Genomic DNA, 13,520 nt, shown 5'->3' with positions numbered 1-13,520 from the left:
TTTTCATTAGCAGTGTATCTGAGCTAGCAGCCTCAGTGGGTTGGAGAGTAAAACAATTTATGGAATACTCATATTAATAGCTAACATTTATTGAATACTAAAACGAGCCAAGCACTGCTCTAAAAATTTTATACGTGTTCAAGTAATTGAGCCTCCCACAACCCTGTGAGTTAGGTGGTCTTACTATTCCTGTTTCAGAGATTAGGAAATAAGCTCAGAAAGTCAAATAACTTGCCCCAGAATTCCCAGGTATTCAGGGGCAGAACTGGGGTTAGTATCCAGGCAATGAGCTATAGAGGCAGTGTCCCTAATCAGGACTCTATGCCACCTTGAATGTTTCTATTCTTTTATCTTATTACAGAAAAATCTACGTGTAATTGATTTAAAGGCAAATCATATTTTACATCAGGCTCAACAAAATTATGTTTAAAACATTAACATTTAGCTACGGATAAAGGTCCATGTTTATACTTTGGTAAATATACTAAGATGATCCAGTGAACTCATTTAAGTCAAGTTGCCATTAGAGTGAAAGAAAATGTCAACATGACTTTGAGCTACTAATCTGTTGGTTTTGATGAACATTAGGTATTTTACTAACTACCATACAGACATGTAGCAACCAATATGAGAATAAAAAATTTCCACCTCTTTTTGAGATTACTTGGGGAAAAGCACTTTTAATGGGAAAAATAATCTGAATACTGTTGCAATCTTTAAACATTTCAAGGTAAAATCTTTCATTTCAATAAGCAAATATAACATTAAATATATTCTAAAATTCTAGGCTATTCTCTTCTAAAATAATACAATTTTAAGGACCTTAATTCTAAGTATAATTTAGCCATCCAAGCATTTTAGAGATCAAGACAATACAAGTCATTTATCAAATGAATTAATGCTATCAGTAGAAATATCTGCACAGATGGTTTGAAAGTATAAATATGATCACATTATCCTTATTCTGGTTTGTAAGTGAAGGTGTAGAGTAAAATTAGTCTTTGAATTGTTGTGGATCTTAATAATATTAATAGTTAAATCAAAGAGAAAGTTGCTACCAAGCCATCAATTATAGTTGATAATTTCTAGAGCTTGGTAACACATTTTCTATTTTATAAAACAAAGCATAAAATATTACACAGTTGTGCTCACAGAGGATACTTTAAATGTGCTTTTATTTTCAAAAGCAATCTCCCTACCTGCATGGCATGCATCTTGAAAATGTAAACAACTACGTTGTAAAGCTATTTGCTATCGAGAACATCAAGAGAGTCAAGTTACCTGGTGTCTTTTACCTTCAGAATACCTGGCTTCTTCTGCAGGATTAACAGTCTCTGGGCATTTTGCTGAAATTTAAAGTTTGTCAGAGTTCCCAATGGCCAATCAGCATTGGCTCACTTAGCAACAGCAAACAATTTGTTACCAGTGCCCACAGATAACCATAGGGGGCAAAGTAATTTTAATCTAAAAATGTTTTTGTGGTGGAAAGCTGCTATCAAATGTTCCAGAAAGTGGGATAAACAGAAAATATAAATACCTCAGTTTGGTGTATCATGTTGTCAGATAATTAAAATTGATTTCAGAACTATTAATTAGGACAGACTGAATAACTAACAAGTTTATAAGTGGAAAATATCTTAGCTATCCTTTTATGTAGAAAGTTTAAAACTTCAATGTTATCTGAATTAAATTCAGCAACTGTAACAAAAATGTATTGAGTGCCTATTATGTGGCAGGCATTGGGGACACAGCAATGAACAAAACAGACAGAAAAAAATCCCTGTCTTCCTGGAATTTATAACCTGGTGCAGAGACAGACAATCAACTAGCTAAATAAGTAACATATATTGTGTTAGGTAGTGACACAGACTAAGTCTAAGAAGAAAATGTATTGCAGGGATGGGGGATAGCAAGATTGGGGGTGGGGATACTGGGTTGACATTTTAGGTAGGGAGTCCTGGGAGGGCCTCACTGAGAAGGTGACTTTTGAGTAAAGACCTGTAGACATGTGACAACTAAGAGGAGAACATTCTAGGCAGAAGGAAGAGGAAGAGGAGAGCCCCAGAGAAAAGAGCCTGCTGGCTGTTCCAGAAACAGAGAAGAGGTCAGTTTGGCTGGAGGGACTGAATGAGGAAATGACGTCAGAAGGGTAGTAGATGGCAGATCATGTAGGGCCTGTGGGTTATCAAAAGGTCTTGACTTTCCCCTGAGTGAGACGGAAGCCCACGCAGGTTTTGGGCAGAGGAGGAACTGAGGGACTGACTGAAGTAGGAAAAGGCAGAGACTGGCTAGGAAGCTCTTGTGATAATCCAAGGAAGAGATGATTAGAACTTGAACCAGGGTGGTGGCAGGAGGGATGGGGAAAAGTGGTCATGTTCTGAATATATTTTGAAAGTAAAGCCAATAGGATCCGCTGATGTACCAGATGTGGATTGTGAGAGAAAATCAAGAATCAAGGATGACACTAGGTTTTCGCTTTGAGCAACTGGAAGGATGAAGCTGCCTTTTATTGATATAGGGGAAGCCGCAGAAGAAGTGGTTTTGGCGGAAATATTGAGGGTTTGGGTTTGGATATGAATGTCATAAAATGGTCAGTTCAGGACACTGACGTTTTCAGTGAAACAAGTAGCGCACCCGTATGAGAATAAACCTTTCTAGGGGGATGCCTGCTCTCCTGTTTTACCAAATCTGGCCACCAAAATCATGACTGCAATAGTTCAGGAGGTTTCATTCAGTCTAAAAATATTATAATACCTGGAAGGGTAATTCACCTTAGAACTGTATGTGAAACATCAATGAAAGATAATGTAAGAATTTTTTAACCCATACCAAGTGATAAGAACCACCTATAGTTAAATACAATTTTAACAGACTGTAAATAATATATAATGAGATTTAAGTGTAAACTCACAATTTCTCCTAACTTCCAAAGCAGACAAAAACCAAAATAAACAAACAAAAGAGCCCTTGGACAGCTTCAGCTGAGAGAACGATGTCTTTTCTAGTTCAGGCTGAATCCCTATTTTCGCTTTATCCAAATTCTGCAGATCCTCTTCTGAGTGTCTGGAGCTTTTTAAAACACTTGCCAGGACTGAAATTTGAGCTGCTGAGCTTAGGCCACTGTTGATTCACAACCATTCAACCATGTATTTTAGAATATTTGAGCATTGTCATTGACATGGAGACATTTAACTCTAGTGGCTTTGGAGTCGAACAGACCTGAGTTCAAATACTGACTCTACCACTTGTTTGCCGTGGTCAGTTGCTTAAGCAACTAAATCGAACTTCTGTGAGCCTCAGTTTCTCCATCTGAAAATGGAGAGCATAGTAAGAAGCTAAATTTTCATTGAGTGATTACCATAATCCAAGCATTATTCTAAGTGTGGTGCATTCACTCATTTAATGTTTACAACAACTCTACGATGTAGGCACTGGAACTATCATCCTGATTTTAGTGATGGAATGTAAAGCAGTTAAGTGTCTTGTTTAGGGTCACATATATAGCAAGTATAAAAGCTAGAATTCGTGGGGCCGGCCCGGTGGTGCAAGTGGTTAAGTGCGCGCGCTCTGCTGGGGCAGCCCCGAGTTCGCCAGTTCGGATCCCAGGCGCGCACCGATGCACGGCTTGTTGCGCCATGCTGTGGCGGCATCCCATATAAAGTGGAGGAAGATGGGCATGGATGTTAGCCCAGGGCCAGTCTTCCTCAGCAAAAAGAGGAGGATTGGCAGATGTTAGCTCAGGGCAGATCTTCCTCAAAAAAAAAAAAAGCCAGAATTTGTAGTTAGGCAATCTGACTCCAAAGTGAGGTTTGAAAACCACTGCACTATACTGTCTCATAAAATCAACGTAAGCATTAAATTAACAAATGTCTACAAGGCACTTAGCCCAGTACCTAATTCTAAATTAAGTGATAAATAAGTAACACCTACCCGTTCCACCCATTCTTCCCATTACTAAACAATAATCTGGTATTCAGATGCCATGCTTCTGTACCTCCTTTGTGTCCTCTGTTTATTTTCCTACCATGTCTTCTTCTGTGACTTATTTGATGAGGGGAAAAAAAGCAATGAAATGGTGAAAGAAATAATACAACTGAAGTTTAAGAGCAAATGGTGGGCTATTTCTCTAGACATGGTGAATATTAATGACCAGAATTCAGCAAAGTGCAGAGGATGGGGGTGATACAGAAAGAGAATAACAAGGAAATGGAAGGAAAGGAGACGACAGGCGAGAGTGCTCAGTCAAGCATAAGACTGAAGAGAAATATAAAGCCATATAAACAGCGGACAGATGTGAATACCACAAACTTGCTCATTTTAATATTCCATTAAGGCAAGGAATAATTCAGGAATTTCTATAACAATTAGAAACTTTGCAGTATTTTAAGGTTGTACACTGTTCTATACTATTAACTTTATACTTTTGAATGATCCAAGTGAAACAGTAGGCACCTGATATTTGCCTTGTTTATGGTGCAGCCTTAGAAAATGTTTGTTGTTTTTTTATCGATATTATTTCATAGTTTCAGATATTTCTCAAATGTGCTTTTTCTTTGTTTTTCCTTCTTTCCATACAATTTTAGTGTGTAAGAGATTTCCCTTTCATTTAAATGATGAGAAAGTGTTTAATTCTATCTAGACAAACTTGTGTTCTGTGAAAGAAAATTCACAGAATTTTAAGAGAAAAAATTGACTTAGCTATTAGTCTTACCAAGGAGTAAACTGGCAGTAGCTAAATATATATGTTCCCAAAGCTAAAATGAATTCAACGCTCAAAAAAAAAAAAAAAATTCAACTTGAGCCTTAAATTTAGAACCTACAATTGACAAAAGCAAAAAAGGAAAAAAAAAAAAAAAAAAAGAGTGTATTCTGACTGGAGGGTTGCAGAGAAGAAACTCCGGGGAAAAAACTGAGAATGATCATTTGCTGAAGTTCTGTGAGGTCAAGGTATTATTTCTACCCTCTTGAAACTTTCCCCCGGTTGAGCTTGAACCTCAAAAACTCAACATAATTTTCCTAAATGTTTTTGTGTAATAAACAGTTTTGCCGTAACATTTCTTAGGAACCTATAACCAAAGATGAAGACCAGGGTTCTGTAAAAAAGGTTATTTATCCTCACACAATCTCTATTTAACTGGAGAACAAAACAAAATTAAACAAAACTAGGAAGCAATAGAGAAGGGCAAGAAATGGACACTTGAACTTCTGGTTCTTGGTTCACGGCTCAAGAATGGCCACCTCCCCGAGGATGCAGCTAGCCTAGCTTTCCTGGGCCAGGCTGACATGTAGAGTTGCTCCTCATAGAGATTTTTAGATGAAAGTAGTCCATGGAATGTGTTTCATCATGTGGTGGTTTTTTCATTTCTTACCCTTCAGTTGAGTGAGGACAAGCGTATAAAATGTTAGCAAACTAGGAACCTACACTATCAGTTCCGGCTATTGGACCCTCATCCATGAGTAAGAGTTTGTTTTGTTTTGTTTTCCCATTTATTTCTGGAACCTTCCACACATCTTCTCTGTACTCATGCTCTAGGCCCAATTGCTTTGATGTATATTTTCAAAATGTAGGAAATCTTATCCTCTGGGATCTTGGTCCTCAAATTATTCTTTTTTTTGTTGCTGTTGTTGTTGATCCAAATTATTCTTAAGACTAGTATGCAACACATTCTCTGCATCGTCTTAGACAGAGGCAAACACATCCTGTACATATTTCCATATGTTCTGACCAACTGAAATAACTCTATTTTCTAATTTATATACACAACAAATATACCGTAGTTCCTCTCCTCAATCAGTGGAGGCATCTTTACAGTGTTGTGAGTAGAGAAGAGAGGTCCTTGTTGAGCAATCTCCTCTTTACCATACAGACCCTTAGAGCTTTGTCAAGGCTTCAGGCATTTCATAAGTGTTTGTTCCTCACTGATCTCCAGAAGAGAGTCCATAATGAATGTACTGGGAGTCTTGCCCTGTTTTTAGCAGAAGAAAATGTTTCTGTTCTAAATATGTTCATTCATGAGTATCAATATTCATCCTAAGTTTAAAAAAGGTCAGTTTTTCTAAACCATCACTTACAACCAAGTAAGTTGTTTCATCTACCCCAAAATTATTTTTATTATTTTTTTCTCTCGGTGTTTGGGAATTTCAGCAGAAGTACATAAAAATTTCAGCCAGATATGGAACCACAAAGGGTCACGGAACAGTGTGAAGCTAGCTGTGTTCACTTCTCTAGGCTGCTTGTTTACTCATTCAGCTATTACAGCAGAGAGAAGACACATCAATATAATTTGCTTTTATTTTTATATTAGAAAGCTGTCTTATTACACCTTAAAATGTAACTCAGAGGATGTAGTTAAAATATAATTATAATGATACCAGTCCTTCCCTTCAGGACTTGGAGACATTGCTGGAACTAGCTGCAAAACTTTGTTGTGTGACCTCAAGGGGAAATATTTCTCATTCTCAAAATAGCCTTTTTCAGAGGTTGCCGTTTTGTTTTCTCAGGACCAAGAATCTTCTCTTTTGGAGACAGAAAATGATGACATTTACCAGCTATTCATTCATTGTATTGGACATGTACTAATTTTTTTTTTTTAACAAATTGGGGCATATCTAGCCGTCTCAGTTTTTACTTTTTAACTTTGTGTTTATCTGCATTGTGTTATTATTTTATTTTGGCTCTTCTCTCATGACTTTCTTAATTCTCATGGACCCAGATTTTCTCTCTGCTTGTCAGTTCCTGTTCCAGTTATCTATTGCTGTGTAGCAAACTACCTCAAAATTTAGTGGTTTAAAACACAAATTTATTGTTTTCTCTCAAGGTTCTATGGATTGACTTGACTCAGCTGGGAGGCCCTCACTTGGGATCTCTCATTTGGGACATTAAGAGAAGGGCAGGTGCAGGAGTTCTGAAGACTTGACTGGGCTGCACATCCAAGATGGTGCCTTGGTGCTTCTCCGCCATGACTTCTCTTTCCGACAGAATAGGTTGGACTTCTTATATGGTGGCTCAAGACTTAAAATATTCAGTGGGTTAAAAACTCATTACCTGGATTTGTTGATCTAAGAATAAAAGTTCCCACTGCAAATTACATTCTGTTATATTCTGTTCTTTCTCAGGAAGCCTCTCCAATCTTGAGACCCTGCAGGGCCTCCAGAGCAGAAAGCAGAAATTGGTAGGCCAGTTTTGTGAGCTAAACTTAGAATTTTTATGGAGTCATTGTCACTATATTGATCAAAGCATCAGATTCAAAGGAGTCCAGAAATAGGTTTCATGCCTTGATGGAGAAGTGGCAACGTTACGTTGCAGAAGAGCTTGTGGAATGGGAGATAGTATTGGAGCCATCTCTGGAGAATAAATGTAGCTCAGTCAGTCCCTGATAGCAATGCAGGTATTGATCATTCACTGAAAATTACTCTCAAACGTTTGGTGTACTTGTGTTAGTAAGAGTTCTCCAGAGAAACAGAACCAGTAATATATATATATGAAGAGATTTATATGAGAAATTGGTTCACATGATTATGGAGGCTAAGTCCCACAGTCTGCCATCTGCAAGCTGGAGACCCAGGAAAGCTGGTGGTATAAATCCAGTCTGAGTCCGAAGGCCTGACAACCAGTGGAGCAGATGATGTAAATCCCAGTTCAAGGGCAGGAGAAGACAGATGTCTCGGTTCAAACAGGCAGGCAGGAAGTAAAAGGAGCGAATTCCTCCTCCCTTTGCCTTTTGTTCTATTCAAACCCTCAATGGATTGGGTAATGCCCACCCACATTGAGGAGGGCAATTTACTTTACTGAGTCCACCTATTCAAATGCTAATCTCATCCAGAAACGTGATCACGGACACATCCAGAAATAATGTTTAATTTGGGCGCTGCTTGAACCAGTCTAGTTGACTCATAGAATTAACCATCACAGTACTGGATTCGATAACACATTCTACACAGCGTAAATAATGGTTTATGTTGTGCTGTTGATTTTATATTACTGTCTTATAGCTAGAATCCAGATCAAGCTTTCCCTCAGCTGGCTAAAGGGTGAGACTTACCTGAAAATCTCTGTCACAAAATTTCAAAAGATAATTAGTACAGTGAAAAAATTATCTTTAAATATTATTTATCTAAGGTAATACTCCTTGATGTGTTTAGGTCCAGGGACTGTCAGAAGCATTTTATTAAGCACCTGCAGAAAGGAGACAATTCACACATTGCTATATCAAACACTAGAAATTTTCCTGAATTTTTTAAAGAGTTTGAAAAAAAAGGCCAAGCTTCAAGTTGGAAAAGAAAAGAAAAAGATAGTGAGTTCGCTGATAGTTTGTTTATATTCTAAGTAATTAACAATAGCTAAATTTTTTAATTAATCAGTTCCTTCATGGTTGTGACTTGATACAATCCTCTAAAACAGGAGTCAGCAAACTATGGCCTGCTGGGCAAATCTGGCCAATCACGTGTTTTTGCAAATAAAGTTTTATTGGAACACAGCCATGCTCATTTGTTTACATACTGCCTATGGCTGCTTTTGCTACAATGACAGATTTGAGTGAGTAGTTGTGACAGAAACCATATGGCCTGCAAAGACAAAAATATTTACTAGCTAGTGCTTTACAGAGAAAGTTTGCTGACTTCTGCTTTACAGAGAGTTTGCTGCCCCCTGACTGAAATAATGAAGGATGAATTGGTATTTTGAAAAGAGATAAGACAAGTTTTGCACACATTGATGGAGGTCTTATCTTCTTGGACTCTGGAAGTCATGAAATACAAGGGGGGAAGCCCCCTGAGAAAGAATGAAATACAACAGAATGTAAGTTGCATGGGAACTTTTATTCTTAGACCAACAAATCGAGTTAATGAGTTTTTAACCCACTGAGTATTGTAAAGATCTAAGGGCAGAAAATATTTACAAATAGTTGCACTTGGATAAACAAATGTCCAAGTGATTGCTTCATGGTTTCCTTTTAATTGATATTGATCCTTTTTGTAAAGTGAGACTTGCATTTCTTGACGTTAGATTCTCCTTTTCAAAAGAGTGTATTTGCATTTTTCTGCTTTTCTTCCTCTTTCATTATTTCTTCTCTTTGTCATTCAGAGGCATTCACTTTGCCTGGAGACGGATTGGGATTTGGTTTTGCTTTTTTTTTAATGAGAGGAATCCAAATGGAAAGAAAGTCAACGTATGGTTTTTCAGTTCTGAACTACGCTCTTGAAGCTCTCAGCAGAAACTATCATTTTGAAAGCCAAAGCTTTAGTTTTGCAAGGCGAAAATTTTGTTAAGAGAGGAAAGAATGGTAGAAAATGAACAGGGTCAGCAATAAAAGAAGCAGGGTGTAGAGTATATGCCACAAATAAATTGAAAAGCGGGGCCTCCCCACAGATTAAATATGGGTCACTGGGATGCCAGCTGGGGAGGATCTTAATTGAGGCATCATGTTGAAGGAGGTAAGAGGGACTTGAAATGAGGGAATGGGACCTAGGGTGACCACAGAGAGAGGGGCAGAGTCATCTCTGAGAAGCAGCTGCCCTGTGGCCATGCTAATAACCACACACCATGCCCCCCACACTGTGGCCTGTGATAGGAAGCCTTTTAGCATACCATTGCCTGGTGAGGGCCCGCGTGTCTGCCATGGATCATCTCTCAGACGTAATCCTCTTCTGCCCTAAGACCTTTCTTAGCCCATCCTAACTCCCCTGTGGGGCTAGCCATCGCTAGAAGGTCCTGGACACTCATAAGCCTCCCAAACCTTGGTATCTGGAAGAGATGTGTAGGGGAGCAGCACTCTGACAACCTTGCAAGTCTCTGTATAGACCACATGGACCAGAATTGACTACAGTCTGACCTGAGTATTGGCAAAGTGCCCTGTGCCTGGAACAAGGAGGGATAAGCAGCCTGGTGAAGAGATGCCACAGACAGTTGCCTATGCACCTCCTTACCTTATGGGAGATGGTGACAAGGCCATTTCTCATCCATCTTCCCGGTTTCAGTTGAGCAGAGGACTTTCAACCTCATCCCCCTTTGGGTACAACTGCAGATTTCTGTGTAAGTCTGTCTGCTTGGCTATAGGTGAGAGCTTGCTCCTCAACAGCAGAATGACCTACCACCTGTGCCATCTATCATCTGGCCCTTCAGGTTCAGTGTCATCTTGTGGGACCAGGGATGCAAGGAGCTGACACCATGCTGATCCTGCTTTTGTTCTCTGTGTAAGTAATAAACTGCTTGTCTCCATTTGAGCTCATTGCCTCCCTACTGGCCAAACCAATGGAATTGTGGGGAGCCAACCTCACAGCTGCAGTCAAGGTCCTCATGGCCTTATCATGAATCACACTGCTGCTTAGGGAATGCCCGACTGCTTGACAAGGGACAAGGTGTTGTCCTATTTTGGCAACAGCACGAAAGGGTATTTCCATGTGTACTAGCAGTCTCTGTTGTCAAAGAGCTCTTCCTTTGATCACCTGAGCCTGATGTAAAACCTGTAAAATTACATCTTCTTATTAACTCTAAAGAACCAAACAGTAAAGCATCATTAGGGTTGTTATATGTGCTCTTATCCAAAATTTCCTCTTCCAATTCCCAGTTAAATCCACTTACTTTAACAGACTGACTTTTCTGTATAAAGAAAGAAGCTCTGAGAGGTATATAGGGTGTGGACTCCAGAAGAGGTCTCCTTTCCTCCATTTATCAGCTGCAGTATCTCAGAAAGTGGCTAAACATCTCTGTAACTCACTTTCCTTACCTGTAAAATGGAGTTAACTCACAGTAAGTGTGAGAATTAAATGAAGTAGTGTATGTAAGAGGCTTAGAATAGAACTGGCACACAGTAAGCATATAATAAGCTTTAGCTGTTATACTAATGAAAATAGTGGTTCTCAAACTTTAAGGTGTATTGGAATCCCCTGTCCACCCCCAGAGTTTCAGTAGGTCTTGGGTCTTGGGTGGGCCTCTAGATTTGAATTTCTAACAAGTTCTCAGATGATGCTGATGATGCTGATCTGATGACTACACTTTGGGAACTACTGAGTTAGGATTACTTTGCCTGTAAACAATAGAGACTCATAATCATAGTGCCTTAAAGAAAATAGAAGTTTTATTTCTAGAGGTTGGGTATCCAGCACTGGTGTGATGCTCCTTGGAGCGAGACTTTTTCTATCTCGTCATGTTGCCATCCATAGATTGTTGCTTCATGCACACTGTCATAGATGGCTCAGCACCATGGTTGAGTTCCAGCCAGTAGGAGAGAGAAATTGGAGAAAGGGAAACTGAATAATACTCTCTTTAGGGAGACAACAAAGAAATTGTACACATCAAATGTATACCTGGCCAGAACTCAAATAGAATGGCCACATGTAGTTCCAAGGGAAGTGGAAGAAATTAGAGTTTATTCTGTAGCCACAGGCCTAGCTAAAAAAACCAGAGTTCTACGACTCAGAGAGAGAGAAGGGAGAACAGATATTAACAGGCATCGAGGAGCTCTGCCGTGGCTACAGACTGGTTTTGACGTGTGAACAATGACGAAAGAATTTTCTATGGGCAGGAGAATATAAATATCTAACTTTATTTTTCCTCCAAATATGATCATAGCTTATTTCACTTTTTATCTTTTCTCTATTCAAAGGAGTCATTTGATCCATTCTTAGGGGAAAGATTATCTTTCCCTGGGAAGAATAAAAATGTTCCTCTTTCTTTTCTAATAATTTGGGAAATGGGAGCAAGAGGCCAGGGAGGCTAGCTAGCTAGGATGGCAGAAGGAGGCTGGAACTTTAATGTGTGGTTCTAAGTAGGAAAAATATTCCAAGAGTGGGGCAGAATGTATTCCATGGTATGGCTGAGAGAACTGCTGTAAGGGGCATCACTGGGGTACCTAGGAGCTGGGTTAAATCATAGCCCTCACCAGCCCACCACTTGGTCTTCATCCAAGAACTTCGTGTTGCTTCCATCTAGGTCCTGGGCAGTGGTTGTCTACAGGCCTCACCATCTGACTGCCCACTCGTGCTGGTGTCCGTGTTGTGCTGGGCTGTGAATCTCTCCTCTGCGGCCATTGCCTACCCAAGTGAACACCTTACCATAGTCCTCCTAAAAAACCCCACTAGTCTAAAGGAAACTCCTAGATGTTCGGAGCAATGGCGGGGAACACTTATCATTCTGCACTCGGGGATCTAAGTGAGCTAGCTCGAATCCGTAAGGTAGGATAGTGGGGAGCAGCACCCACATTACATGAGTCAAAAGCAAAGGAAGAAACCATAAAGGAAAAGATTTAGCCATTTTGCTATAGAAAAATGAATAAAAATTAATAAATAAACATTACAGATTGCAAAGATCCTTTCCAAATTTAACATTTGATGATTCTTTTATATATTGAGATAGTTTGTGACAATAAGTCACAAATAAATAGTAAACATTACTTACATTGACTAATAAACAGTAATGATTACACTTTTCCCAAGGCCTCAATCTCATCAAAAGCTTTTGTTTACAAAGATGCATTAGGACAAAAAAAAATATTCTATGAGTTCCTAAAAAACAATTTTTATGGCCAGATAGTTCTATTACTATCAGATGCACCTAAGTGTTAAGATGGGGAGCAGAGGGGCAGTGGAGAGGAGCGATGTGATGATCCTGAGTACCTCAAAACAGCATCAGACGGAACAGCAACACACTGAGTATGCTCCTCACGTAGGAGATGAAGTAATAAAGACTAGAGAAGCAAATTAATTTACTCTCAATAACACCATTATTCAAACTTGTCTAACTCTAGAGCTCATGCACTTTGCACAATACAAGCTGCCTATATAGAAAGATATATCAGAAATATGAGAAGATCCTTGCTTTGAAAGTATTCTTAGGGCTGAAGACATAAAACATGCTGGTTCTAAGAATATTGTGATATACGACAAGACTCATTTTTCAGCAATGTTCTCATCATTAGCTGTTTCCTGCCCTTTCATCAGTATAGTGTATATACAGATGAATACACACGAATGAATACAGCATCCTGGGGAAGAGCACAGATTCTAAAGCCAGGCTGTCTTCATTTTAACTCCAGCTTTGCTGCTTGTGACCTTGTACAAACTGCATATCCTCTTTGTGCTTTAGCCCCTTCATCAGTAAAATGGAAGATAGCAATATTACCTGCCTGGTAGAGTTTTGTGAGGATTAAATGAGTTAGCAGTAGACGACATCATTGGAATAATTGGGAAAATTTGAATATGGGCAGTATATTAGAAAATGCTATCATATCTATGTTAAATTTCTTGTGAATGAGAATAATAATGGTAATGTGGCTATGTAGGAGAATTCCTTGTTCTTATACTAAATGCTGAAGTGTTTAGGGGTGGAGCCTCATGATATCATGATGTCTGCAATAACTCTTCAATGGTTTGGCAAAGCAGTATAGATATGAAGAGAGGCACACAGAAATAGAGGAAAGAGAGGACAGAAACATGGCAAATGTTGGCTATTGTCGAGTCCAGGCGAAAGGTATAGTGAGAGTGCTCGTGTTCTAGTCTTCAACTTTTCTGAAGGCTTGATATTT

At 39.0% G+C, this 13,520-nt stretch overlaps 1 long non-coding RNA gene across 2 annotated transcripts in view; it reads left to right on the top strand.

The window, feature by feature from the left end:
* The window catches only part of LOC131409773 (uncharacterized), a 112,759-nt gene that overhangs the window by 85,985 nt on the left and 13,254 nt on the right, over positions 1–13,520 (top strand). Inside the window, exon 4 of one of the 2 annotated variants that reach the window (XR_009221007.1) lies at positions 6,819–7,070. The exons of the other annotated variant lie outside the window; for it this stretch is intronic. This is a non-coding gene — a long non-coding RNA (uncharacterized LOC131409773). Of the gene's footprint in view, positions 1–6,818; positions 7,071–13,520 lie in introns of those variants that run through there. 2 annotated transcript variants of the gene reach the window in all.

This window comes from Diceros bicornis, chromosome 8 (assembly GCF_020826845.1).
Source record: "Diceros bicornis minor isolate mBicDic1 chromosome 8, mDicBic1.mat.cur, whole genome shotgun sequence".
Classification (NCBI taxonomy): domain Eukaryota; kingdom Metazoa; phylum Chordata; class Mammalia; order Perissodactyla; family Rhinocerotidae; genus Diceros; species Diceros bicornis.
Note: the sequence above shows the minus strand (reverse complement) of the source record. Positions and strands in the feature narration are given on the sequence as shown.